We start from the raw sequence: 13,487 nt of genomic DNA on the forward strand, positions 1-13,487 counted from the left end.
AACATAGGCTGTCTGAAACTGAAGGAGTGTATACAATCAATGGGCATCCCAATCACATTGTTTATAGAGAACAACCTCGGTCAGCCAGAAGGGAAAAACAACCAGTGAGAAGGGGTCCAGTTGTATGTAGGGCTACTACTAGTGCCACTTGTAGTGGTAATGGAACTGCTGCTGCTACTGCAAATGCTCAGCCTACTAGTAATGATAATTCAAGGGTTAGTAGTGTTGCCATTGGATATACACAGAGTCCTAACAGAACTGATGCAACTCCCATGGGGTTGAAGGATAGTGATCAGGTTGCTGAGAAAGTACCATGTACCAGAATGGGTTTGACTAAAGATGTTGATGTTGATAGCCAGAGTGATGGTACTGATGATGAATGGGCACAAAATAGTGACAATGAATGGGAAGAAGAAAGTGAACAAGAAGATGGTTCAAGTGATGAAGATGATGTAGAATATGAAATAGAAGAAGATTTGAGTGATGATGATTTAGATGGGTATGATTCTGAAGAATTTTATGGGCAGTTTTCCAATATAGATGTAAATGAAGATGAAGGTGAAGGAAAAGTGAAATTGCAGTTAGGTCAGGTATTTGATAATGTGACCAAGTTCAGAGCTGCCCTCCAAGATTTTGTGGTGCAAGAGGGGTTTCAAATGCAATTCAAGAGAAATGAGAGAACTAGAGTGACTGTAGAATGTGCAGCAAAGGGTTGTATTTGGAGAATCCATGCATCACCCATTGTTGATGGTGTGACATACAAGATAAAGTCTTATGAAAGTAAGCACATCTGTGAAAGGAAACAGTCAATTAAGCATGCTACAATTCATTGGGTTGGAAAAAAAATTGCTCCTCTTATCAAGTCTAATCATGAAATGAAGCCCAGTGCCATTAATGAGTTTCTGCTTCAGAAATATCATATTCAACTTCCTTACCAATGGTTGTACAGGGCACGTAGGATTGCTCAAGAAATCAATGAAGGTAGCTATGCAAAATCCTATGCTCGGTTACCTGCATATGGTGGATTGGTTCTGGAGAAAAACCCTGGGAGTAAATTCATAATAGAGTATGAGAGTAGACAAGAGCATGAGTTGGACACAGTCAATCCTATGTTTTTTAGAGTTTTTATTTGTTTCAAAGCATGTGCAAGGGGTTTCTTGAAGGGGTGCAGACCATTTATAGGTCTTGATGGATGCCACCTCAAGGGCAGTTATGGTGGAGTGTTACTGTCTGCTATATCAGTGGATGGGAACAAAGGGTTGTTCCCTATTGCATATGCTGTAGTGGAGGTTGAGTGCAAAGAAAGTTGGCTGTTTTTTTTTAATCTGTTACATGATATCATAGACCCGGATGATGCTAATAGGATGTTGACTTTCATGTCAGATAAACAAAAGGTGTGTATACTATACTTTCTTATTAAATCATGTCAATTGGTTAATAATGTATAATAATAGAGTATGTAACTGATATATAAAATGCATGTTTATGTTTGTAGGGTCTAGGAGATGCTATTGCTTCAGTCTTCCCTAATGCCTACATTAGGTGTTGTAGTCGCCATCTCTATCAGAATTTCAAGAAAAAATATCCAGGTGATGCATTTAGGAAACACTTTTGGACTGCATCTTCAGTATGTACTGTGAATCAGTTTGAAAGTGCAATGAATGGCATCAGAACCATGGATAATACAGCATATGAGTGGTTGATGAAAGATCCCAAAAGCATGTGGGCTAGACATGCTTTTGATACTGGAGCGAAGAGCGACCATATTACCAACAACATGTCAGAGTCATTTAACCAATGGGTATCCACCATCAGGACAAAATCCATTCTCACCTTGATTGATACCCTTAGATTAAAAATCATGGATAGAATGTATCACAAGTTTCAAAAGGGTCAAAGCTTCCAGGGTACACTTACACCAATGGTGAGGAAGAAAATAATCAAAATCCAGGAAGCATCAAGGGACTGCATTAGTCATGGTGGTGCTGATGATGAATTGAGGTAATTGAGCTTACTGGAAGAAGGTGTGTGGTGAAATTGAGACAATGGTCATGTACTTGTAAAGTTTGGGATGTCACTGGACTACCTTGCAAGCATGCTGCATCAGCAATTGCAATGAGGAGGTATCGAATTGAAGACTACTGTGATGCATATTACACTGTGGAGAAATACATGGAAGCATATAGGGAGATGATCCATCCTCTAGACGATTTGACTGATTTGAGAGAAGATGGTCCTGTTGGTGTGGTTCAGCCTTCAAGGCTGAGGAGGATTCAAGGTAGACCAACAAAAAGTAGGAGAAAAGATTCTGATGAAGCACCTACTGGGGAATCCAGTCAGAGATCAACAAGCCTCAGATGTAGCAGATGCAACATGGTAGGCCATAATAAGAGAAAATGTAAGGGACCTCCAGTAAAGGTTAGCAGGGCATCTACTAGTCGGATTGTTGGTGTGAAGGTATAACTATACCTATTTATGCTTCAATATATACGTGTCACACCTGTATTTGCATGTTTAACTAACCATATATATATATTTATTACTTATGTAGAGAACTCATGATAATATGAGCCAGGGTGAAATCAGCAACTCTTAGAGAGTGACCAGGTCACAGTCTTCTTCAGCTACCACTGTGAAGAGTAGCCAAGCAAAGACACGAGCCAAGATGGATGCAGCTACAACAAAGATTAGAGAAAAGAGAAAGGCAGCAAAGAAGAAGAACTGAGACTTTCTTTTATTTAGTTTAGTGTTGTGCTGTAGTGAATTTTATTGGGGTTGTTTGTATTATGACTTTGAAGTGGATGTTGTGTTTGTAATATGTACTTGGATTGGTTGTGGTATTTTGAAGTGGATGTTTTTTCAGAATTTGTATTAACACTTGGGTGTGATAGATGATGTTAAATCAAGTGTTCCCATGGGATTGAATGCATATTACTATGGTTTTATTTTTCAGTTATTTTCAACAGGGATATTGCTGCTACTGCTGCTGGCTTGCTGCTGTTGCTTGCTGCTGCTTGCTTGCTACAGCTTGCTTGCTTGCTTGCTGTAGCTCCAGCTCCAGCTTGCTTGGCTGGTTTTTTTTTTTTTTTTAGCTTGCTTGCTTGCTGCTGCTGTTTCAGCTTGCTTGCTTATGCAGCTTGCTTGGTTGGGTTTTTTTTTTTTTTTTTTTTTTTTTTTTTTTTTTTTCTGTTTTTAAGCTTGCTTGCTTGCTGCTGCAGCTGTTGATTGGTGGTGGTGGTGGTGGTGGTCTTCTCAGGGAAGTTGGAAGGATAGTGATCATGAATTGGGTGAGAATTGCTCTGAGCCATGATCCATAGAAGCCAAATCCATTGTGGTTTTGAGGTGTGAAGCTTGGCTCCTATTTGGTGGTGTTTTAGTTGTTAGTTTTTTAAACTTTTGAAGGGATTCAGATGTACCTACTGGGGATCTACCACCTATTATCTTTGACAATCCAATCCATAGAACATCAAACAAAATGTAATAAAACTTCCATCTATTATTTTATAATCATCACTACAAAGTTAATAACAGACAACACTAATATAAATTAAACAACAAACATGATTACAACAAGCATCTTGTGCACTTGGTTCACTGTGCTCTTCAACTGGAACAGTTCATTCTCACTTCCACCAACCACAGGGTTGTTAGCAGCAGGGTTGCTCCTTGCTGACTCTATCAAGGGAGTTGACCTTGTTGGAGCATCATTTGGGTGCACCCATTTCCAAAAGTTACAGGCATCCACTTCACATTTGTAGTATAGTCTTCCTGGATTTTTCTCCGATTCCGATATCTTCACTATAGCTTTACGTCCACAGTAGCATTTCTTGTTCTCAAATTTGATATAACCTGAGGTACTGTTTGTACTAGAAGCTGAGGCCATTCTTATCTGCAATAGTGGAAAAAATTCAAAGTGTCAAGGAACACATTCCGGTTTCACTCTAGTTGATGGAATCAAAGTGGGAAAATTTCAAAAAATCTAGAATGAGAAGATAATATTAACCAGGAAATTTTATCCTTCTCAGTTGGGGAAAATTATAGGCTAGGGTTCCATTCTTTTCTCTTACGGTTGATGTGCAGAGATAAACAACAGAAATCAAAGTGTCAAGAATATATTCCGGTTTCACTCTAGTCGATGGAATCAAAGTGAGAAAAATTCAAAAAATCTGGAATGAGAAGATAATATTAACCAGGAAATTTTATTTCTCAGTTGGGGAAAATTATAGGCTAGGGTTCCATTCTCTTCTCTTACGGTTGATGTGCAGAGATAAACAACAGAAATCAAGTTGCAAGAAGAATAGAGGTTAAGGGATTTACTTTACTCACCTTAAAGACTCTTCTATCGCCAAAATTTCAGTGACCGAAGAGAGAAGTCAGAGCTTTACAACGGTCTAAAGATTTCACATGGGGCAAATTTACATATAGGGAGCTTCAGATCTTACATGGGGCAAATGATGTTAACATAGAGGAGCTCCAGATTTCACATGGATAGATGTGTTTAAATAGAGAAGCTCTTCATCAAATCGCCTGCAACTCCTCCAACGGTCTTCGGTGCAACGGTCTTCTTTGAGTTCATCTTCTTTTCTAAGGTTGAAGAAGATAGAAGGATATAAATGTACTTTCCATCTTTTCACTTTTTCATCAAACATGTATAAGGGTATTTTTGGGATATAAAAGGATGACATCATCACTTAACTGTGGACTCTAACGGGACGAGTGTTCCATCCGTTTTCTGGATCCGTATGTAACATTTTAGTTCTCAAGGGGGCTACATGACATGTCTGCAAACCTCAGGGGGTCTACTAGAAGTTTACTCTTATTTTTAATATGGGCAAGAAATCACTGTCAAATTGCGTAAGTCCTTGCACCAATGATGGGCCCAATGAGAGCGCACATAGAGGATCAACATGGATTGAATTTTTTATTTTGTAGGAGTCGGGGTGGTAATTTCACGCGCTCCTACTCCTATGTCTGCGCATAGAAGCCACGCGACTAGGAACGAGTTACGATAGAATACATCTTGTTTATCTCGACAAAATGGGAGGAATAGATATTCCAACCCTAAAATTTTTACGATGTTCAGTAGCTTCTCGATGGCTTCTCTTACATTGCCCCTCTGTCCAATACATAATGACTGAAGCCAACTTTGGTTGGTTAATCTGATCAGTTCATCGATGGTCGGCAAGTATGATGGTTCTAATGATGATCCTGCATGTATTTAGTGTTTATTTTTTTTTTTCCTTTTAAATATTTTTGAATGGATAGATGATGTGGCTATTCTGACTACTAGGTAGAGGGGGCGCATGGTCTGAATTAGTCACATGTAAAAGTTGAGTTTAATTCAACCCATCGGATGTCATCCCATGATTTGGGTGCATTCGATGTAATGTCCATGTACACCTACATACTTCAACCACCCCGTTCACTATCCCAGACATGGATCAAGGTATCGGTATCGCATCGGCTGTATTTGCCAATATTTAATAGTATTGTCAATATTAATCCTCAATACTTGTACGATATCAACACATATCTGGGGTATCAACCAAAAAGTGATGCAGTTATTAAATTGTCGTCGATATTGGCCGATACGGCCCGATCCATATCATATTGGTATCTGTATCGTATCGGCTGTATTTGCCAATATTTACTAGTATTGTCAATATTAATCCTCAATACTTGTACGATATCAACACATATCTGGGGTATCAACCAAAAAGTGATGCAGTTATTAAATTTTCGTCGATATTGGCTGATACGGCCGGATCCATATCGGCTGTATTTGCCAATATTTACTAGTATTGTCAATATTAATCCTCAATACTTGTACGATATCAACACATATCTGGGGTATCAACCAAAAAGTGATGCAGTTATTAAATTTTCGTCGATATTGGCCGATACAGCCCGATCCATATCATATTGGTATCAGTATCTTATGTGTTCAATACGACCACCGATACTAATTAATACATATACCCATTACTCTTACATTTTCAAAACTCTATTTTAATATCTGGAAAATCTTTATTGGAACCAAAATTGGTGAAAAAGAAATAGATATTTCTTCCCCGTCATTAGGCCTAGTGAAGGTTTACCGAAAAAATTATGTCTAGTGAAGTATAATGTTTTACTATTTGTCACATGTTAGTCTTGTGATAGTGAAGGATTGAAGGTTTTCCAAAAAACAATTGTGCCAAGTGAAGTATAACGCTACAATATTTGCCACAGAGTAATACATGAGTTAGTCCATATGATAGAGGAGACAAGCATCTCATTGGTACAATTTAAGCTTAATATGATTAGAGGAAGTAGCTAACATTATAAAAGATGTCATCTTGTATTTTTATATTCATCTTCATTTGATGGCATTTTGGTAGTCTAATTAAAATTTGGGCAAGAGATCTCTACTTGGTGGTGTTTCCTACACTCTCCAATGAGTGAGAGATCTCTCATTTGGGCAAGAGATCTCTTTCTCTTAAAACTTTTAGTACAATTTAAGCTTAAAATGAGTGGAGGAAGTAGCTAAAATTACAAAAGATGCCATTTTGTATTTATGTTCATCTCCATTTGATGGCATTTTGGTAGTCTAATTAAAATTTTTATTCAGAGGTTGAACAACTTTCCTTGCTTATTTTGGACTAAAATTTGGCTATTGAGATGTATGTGAGATCTTCTATGACATGGACTAACCCATGGACTGTCATGTGACAAATAGTAAAGCATTATAATTCTTAACATAAAGAACTTTTGGGAATAAACCTATATTGATAATTAAAAGAAGGTGTCAAGTTCTAAATGACACCTATAATTTTTATAATATTATATAACACTTATTTTTTAAACAAGAATAAATCTTATTAGTTCACATCAGAGTCATAGTTGGAAAATCGGATTTTGATTGGGGTGAGTCACCCGAGTCGAGTCAAGTCAAAACTTTGGAAAACCTGATCAAGAGTCGTGTAGACTAGGTCAGAGTAAAAGATGATGAGACTGGGTCATTAATCATCCGAGTCAAATAAGACTCGGTATTTTTACCTGAATCATGACAAACTCGACGAGTTTAATCATTTTTAAAAAAAACCATAAAGCCGGTTCACTTAGAAACTGAGTCGAGTAAAATACTAAATATGTATTCTAACATCGTAAGAAACCGTCAACTCTTCGATTCCCTTCTCTTGTTCAATGGTATAAACTCAAAATGCATCGATATGTGATTCCTTATTTTATCCGTGTTTTTTTCTTCTTTTTTTTTTGTATTTTTCTATTTTAAACTAATTTATATAGATTTATTGTATTAAAAAAATTAAAAAACATGACTCGACTGATCGGGTTTGACAAGGCCGAGTTACCAGGTTTTTCTCATAGTTGAAAAACCAGGTTTTCTGACTCGACATGCCTTTTAGAAAACCTGGTGACTCGGCCTAGTTAAACCTGATCAAGCCGAGTCATGTTTTTTTATTATTATAAAAATAATAATAAATGCTACATTGTTTTTGGATTGGTTAATGAAGATTGCAATGTGGAGAGAGAGAGAGAGAGAGAGAGAGAGATCCAAAACATTAGTTTTCATAAGCATTTTTGGTCTTTATTGTTTTACACATTTAGTTTTACATTTATTAGTTGTTATTTATTATATTTATTGATTATTGATGTATTCACTCATAGTCAAGTAGCATTTATATTACCAAAAAGAAAAAGAAAAAATCAAGTAGCATTTATGTATTTAAAAAATGGCAAGACTAGCCTAGTTAAAAGTGACTCGAGTTTGAGTTTTGCTTGACTCGAGCGAGTCAATGCCGAGTCGCATCATTTTTCATCTTGGATGAGTCTACGTGATAGTTGACCAAATCTTTCAAAATTTTGACTCGATTCAGGTGACTCGATTGAATCAAAACCTGGTTTTCCAACTATGATTTTCCTAAAAGACGTGTGTCGAGTCATAAAACCTGATTTTCCAATTCCAACTATGCATTAGAAAATGAGCAAGGACGATTTTCTTTACCTAAATTTTGGGTCTCATTTGATCAATAACGTCTACCATAAATGCTCAAGGACGATGTTTTTACCTAAATTTTGCGTTTGCGTCTCATTTGATCTATTACATCTACATTAAATAAGCAAGGACGAGGTCTTTAAACACAAATCCATCTTTAAAAAAAACAATCAATTACTCTATCGTCGCAGTCTGTTTGAAGGAATTTTTTTTTTATTTTTTTGTTTCAGGGTTTTAAGAATCAAAATTGGATCGGTGATTTGACCGGATCAGAATGGGCCATGACTGATCCCAATTTTCACTAATCCGACATGATCAATTCACATCCAAAAACCCTAGAAATTCTCTGTTTTTTTTGTATCTGAGGATCAATTACAGGGTTCTTGAGCACCAATTCGAGCCGATTCGAATCCATTCCACATCAAAATGACCAATGACCAATTGCATTCCCGATCCAAGTTTTAAAACCTTGTTTTGTTCCCCATAGCATTATAATCTCGAGATTTGAGGATTGTTCCCCTCTGCAACCATAATTCATTGGAATCCTTACCCCCTCCAATTCCTCACATGGGTGAAAATGACCACCCTACCCCTTGCCCAAAAACACAGCCCAAGGTGGGGTCCACTCCCTATTAGAGGAATTAGAGGAATTGAAAGTGCCCGCGAATTGGAGGTGATAATTATTCCATTGCTTACCTTTTTAATTGATGATTACTCCTTGCCCCCTTTGAAATGTGTAACCGGTTGTCTTTATGAGCTTCTGAGATTGTTGCCAGGGGTTGCCATTGCTTTATGGGGATTTTTTTTAGGTAATGCTTTATGAGTGTGGGCCTTGCAACGGTAAAGTTGGTCCATTGTAACCAAGCGGTCCAGGTTTAAGTTAGGAAACAGCCATACCCCTTTAACAAGGGTAAGGTTGTATAATTACGCCCCTCCTCAGACTCCGTAGTGGTGGGAGCCTCATGCACATGATACGTTTTATGAGATTTAAAATGTAGATTGAAGTACCGGTATCGTGACTAAGGTTGTTCTATTGTGACCAAGTGGTCACAGGTTCGAGTCTATAAACAATCTCTCTATGAAAGCAGAGATAAGGCTGCATACATTATGACCCTCCCTAGACCCCACAGTGGCGGGAGCCTCGTGCACTAGGTACGTCTTTTTAATTGAAGTACCGATATTGTATCGATTGAATTGGCCGATACCGGAATCGTTAGAGATCAATATTATATAATACTAATATGGATCGGAGGTAACGGTTAAAAAGTGAATTTTTTTTTAAAAAAATTTTCATCTGATATTGTACCAATACGTCTTGATACCAAATTGATATAGATGTATCGTTATCAGTTTCAATTAGGGGTGTAAATGAATAGCCGAAATCCATTTCCGTATTCGTGTTCGTATCCATTTAGCACTATCCGAATCTGTCCGAAAGTTAAACGGATACGGATACGGATAGGCTATAGCTATCTGAAAAGCTATATTTACATGTAAACGGATAAAATATTCGATCTGTATCCGTGTCCGTATCCGTTTAGCACTATCCGAATCCGTCTGAAAGATAATCGGATGCGGATGCAAATATAGCATTATCCAGGCCGAATCCGATCCATTTACATTCCTAGTTTCAATATCAGATAACCTTGGTTTAATGGTTTCTTATCTTGTTTATTCTAGGTTTTTAATTTTTTTTTTTATTATTTTTTTTTTTTGTAAAGAGTTTTTAACAGAGTTCACACGTTTAGTTTGCATGGGTTTCCAATTCCTTGCTTTTTATTTTTCTCTTTTACTCAGATCTTTGGTTGGATCTAAAATATTGTCTTTGACTTCCAATTTTTCGGCTGGGAATTTAATTTTTTGGGGTCCCTAGCCTCTTTCATTCATTTATAAGTGATCATCTTCTAAGTAGTTGAGTTGGGTTGTTCATGTAATTGGCCGATACCGGGACCGTTAGAGATCGATATGATATAATACCAATATGGATAGGAGATAATGGTTAAAAAGTGGTTTTTTTTTTTTCAATTTTTTTTAGTCCAATATTGTACTAATACGCCTTGATACCAGATTGATACAGATGTATCGGTATCAGTATTGGATAACCTTGGTTTAATGGTTTTCTATCTTGTTTATTTTGGGTTTTTAAAAGAGCGTTTTTTTTTTTTGGTAAAGAGTTTTTAACAGAGTTCACACGCTTAGTTTGCATGAATTTCCAATTCCTGGCTTTTCATATTTTTCTTTTACTCAGGTCTTTGGTTGGATCTAAAATATTATCTTGATTTCCAATTTTTTGGTTGGGAATTTAATTTTTTGGGGTCCCCAGCCTCTTTCATTCATTTATAAGCGATCATCTTCTAAGTAGTTGAGTTGGGTTGTTCATGTAATTGGCCAATACCGGGATCGTTAGAGATTGATATGATATAATACCAATATGGATCGGAGATAACGATTAAAAAGTGAATTTGTTTCAATTTTTTTTTGTCCGATATTGTACCAATACGTCTTGATGCCAGATTTATATAGAACTATCGATCAGTATTAATATTGGATAACCTTGGTTTAATGGTTTCCTATCTTGTTTATTCTGGGTTTTTAAGAGAGTTTTTTTCTTTTAGTCTGGAACATTCTCTAGGACCCGGGCTGGCCCTCAGGATATTATTAAACTCAGAATCAAACAATTACAACCAAATACAAGGGTGGGGGGGGGGGGGGGGACATTCTTTCCTTACCCCAAACCGAATAACAAACAAGATCACACACTCGAAATAGTTACTCTCTCATTACAAAGCCCAAATGCACCTACTGCTTTCTTAAAACTGGAATACCCATTGCATCCCCACGCAAAATCCGTCTGAGATCCAAAGGAATATTTGAATCAGAACTAAAAAGAGAATTATTTGCCGAATCACAAGCAAATTTTGTCAACTAGTCTGCTGCCATGTTGCCTTCTTAGAAAGAAAAGGCAATAATCGGGTGAATAGCATCAATTAAATCCAAAATTTCTTGGAACCATACCAAGCTTTCCAAGTTTCGCATCTTCTCTTGCAAATACAATGAACAACCATGGAAGAGTTCAAGTTCACATGAGCTGCTGAAAATCCCATCTCGAGCAAAGTTTGGGGCCATCCCTCATCGTTCTAAATTCCACTATGGAATTCATACACTCCCCATAGAAGTGTTGGAGTTTTTCAACATAATGATGTTGGGAATAGTCCCACATCGGAAACGTTAAGGTAAATACATGGGTATATTTAATAAAGCTCTATCTATTGTTTAAGTTAATAAACAAGGTGGATGCTACAATGTATGTGCGAGGACTTTCGTCCGAGCGTGCACGCGCACGCATGGCGTGGGCAGTGGGCTATAAAGGCGCACGCACTTTGCACTTTGCACTTTGCATCGCATCAAGCAAGATCTGATCTGGACCGCTCCTTTTGATCTAGTGGTCCGATTTGAATCTGGATAAGATCATTGTATACAATTGATCAACAATTAAGATTATTTTATTTTGGATGGTTTCGATCGTACAGTTATGATCTAAAGGACCAGATTCAAAATTGATCTACAGTTATGACTGTTATGTGTTTGGATGATTTAGATCGTACGGTTACGATCTAATGGACCAGATTCAAAGACGGAAGAATCCATCTATTGGGAACAGGTGCCAAGTGGCTTATTAATATCCAGAGGTATTTCACATTTTTAAAAAAAATCCAAAAACGTTCTCTTCTCCTCATTCTCAAAAGTGGTCTTGCAGGGACTCTGTTTCTGACTTTGCTGCTTCTCAAAAGGCTTTCTGGAATCGTTCTTGGCTTCGTTTATGCGAAACGCAGCCAAGATAATCAACATAGTTTGAGGCTTCACTGTATCTTGGGAGACAATTCGTCTGCAACCTGTTTGCATCTAGAAGTAGGGACGAATTTCGTCTTAAGGAAAGCGACTTTGTAACACGCCTTGAAGTTTCAAGCTAACTCTTGTTCTAACAAGAAGTTGGCAAATGCAGCCAACACATGACCTTCCTGATCTCTTATAATGCCCCCTCGTCCCCCCAATCCTGGATTCTCCCTGCAAGCCCCATCCACATTGAGCTTCACCGCATTAAATGGAGGGCACCAATACACAGGAACAGGCGGTTTGTGTATAATTGGAGGATGAGGAAGATTAAGAATTTGGAGAATAAGAGCTTTCTTACGATGGTGGTTTTGGGGAAGAGAAATAATAGGGGATCTCCTTAATCCAATTTTTAACAGCTTCTACTATGAAACTAGCTGAACAGTTCTTCTCACCATGTCACCTATTGTTTCTCTCCTTCCAAAGCTCCCATATGATAAGTGAGGGAATAAACCCTGCGATCATCCCACATAGGTTCCTTCCATGAGCATGATTTTGCTAAAACACAATTCTATTTTTGATACCCTGCGATTGAATCACTTCCACATCGAAAAGCCTAAACCCCATACCTTTGTAGCTGTGTTGCCCTCCACTATTCACTAGGATGTTGACTCTTCTCTAAGGTGACCACAGCAATGACATTTGGATGCAAGAGGCACACCCAAACCCTTTAATGCATCATCTGTGGGGATGCTACCACACATTACTTGCCATGAAAAGAAACCAGTTTTTGAAGGAATAGTCTGGTTCCAAAACCATTTTGTAAAAAGTTTTGTCACTTTGGCGTTCTTGATTTCATTACAAAGGGATTTGATAGAAAATTTTCCATCATTCGCAAGTGTCCAAATTAAAGTATCTTCTTTATTGGATAAGCAAAAATTGTTGTCAAGGATGCTGTCACGAATGTCACAAAAATCTATTTGCATAAGAACCTCATGGTTCCAAATCCCCTCTACATTTAGAACATATCGTAATTGTATGCTAAGATTCAGATTGAGGGCTCCATCAACATGATCCATAGGAAGACCCCACCCCGACCAATTATCAAGCCAAAAAATTGATCTCTCTCGACCCAATTAGCTACCTTGATCTTGAAAGCATAAAGTCTTTGCACATTAATACTCTTCTCCAAGATATCGAGCCTACCGACCTCAACGCAGCCAAAGCAATGTGTTCATTTTTGAAAAAATTTGCTTTAAAGAAGGAACACCACAACGAGTTTTCAGTCAAAATTTTCCAAAGCCCCTTAAACCTCAACCCATTGCTAATGTCTTCCAGTCGACGAATGCCAAGATCTCCTTCAGCCTGTGGACGAGTAATTTTATGCCAAGCCACCCAATGATGTCGCCTCCCCCATATTGGCCCAACAAAAAAATCTGAGCAAATGCTATTGAATTTTTAATCAACGTGCTGGGAAGATCCAAAGTTGAAATAATGTGAATGGGCATAGAGGCAAGGACATGCTTGAGGAGAATGATTCTTCTACTTGTAGATAATAACTTTCCTTTCCAACCAGCCATTTTCTTGCTCATTTTAGCCAAAAAAATCATCAAAGAAGCTGATTTTGAGACGACTTGCATAAAGAGGATCACCAAGATAT

Source organism: Telopea speciosissima, chromosome 4 (genome assembly GCF_018873765.1).
Source record: "Telopea speciosissima isolate NSW1024214 ecotype Mountain lineage chromosome 4, Tspe_v1, whole genome shotgun sequence".
Classification (NCBI taxonomy): Eukaryota; Viridiplantae; Streptophyta; class Magnoliopsida; order Proteales; family Proteaceae; genus Telopea; species Telopea speciosissima.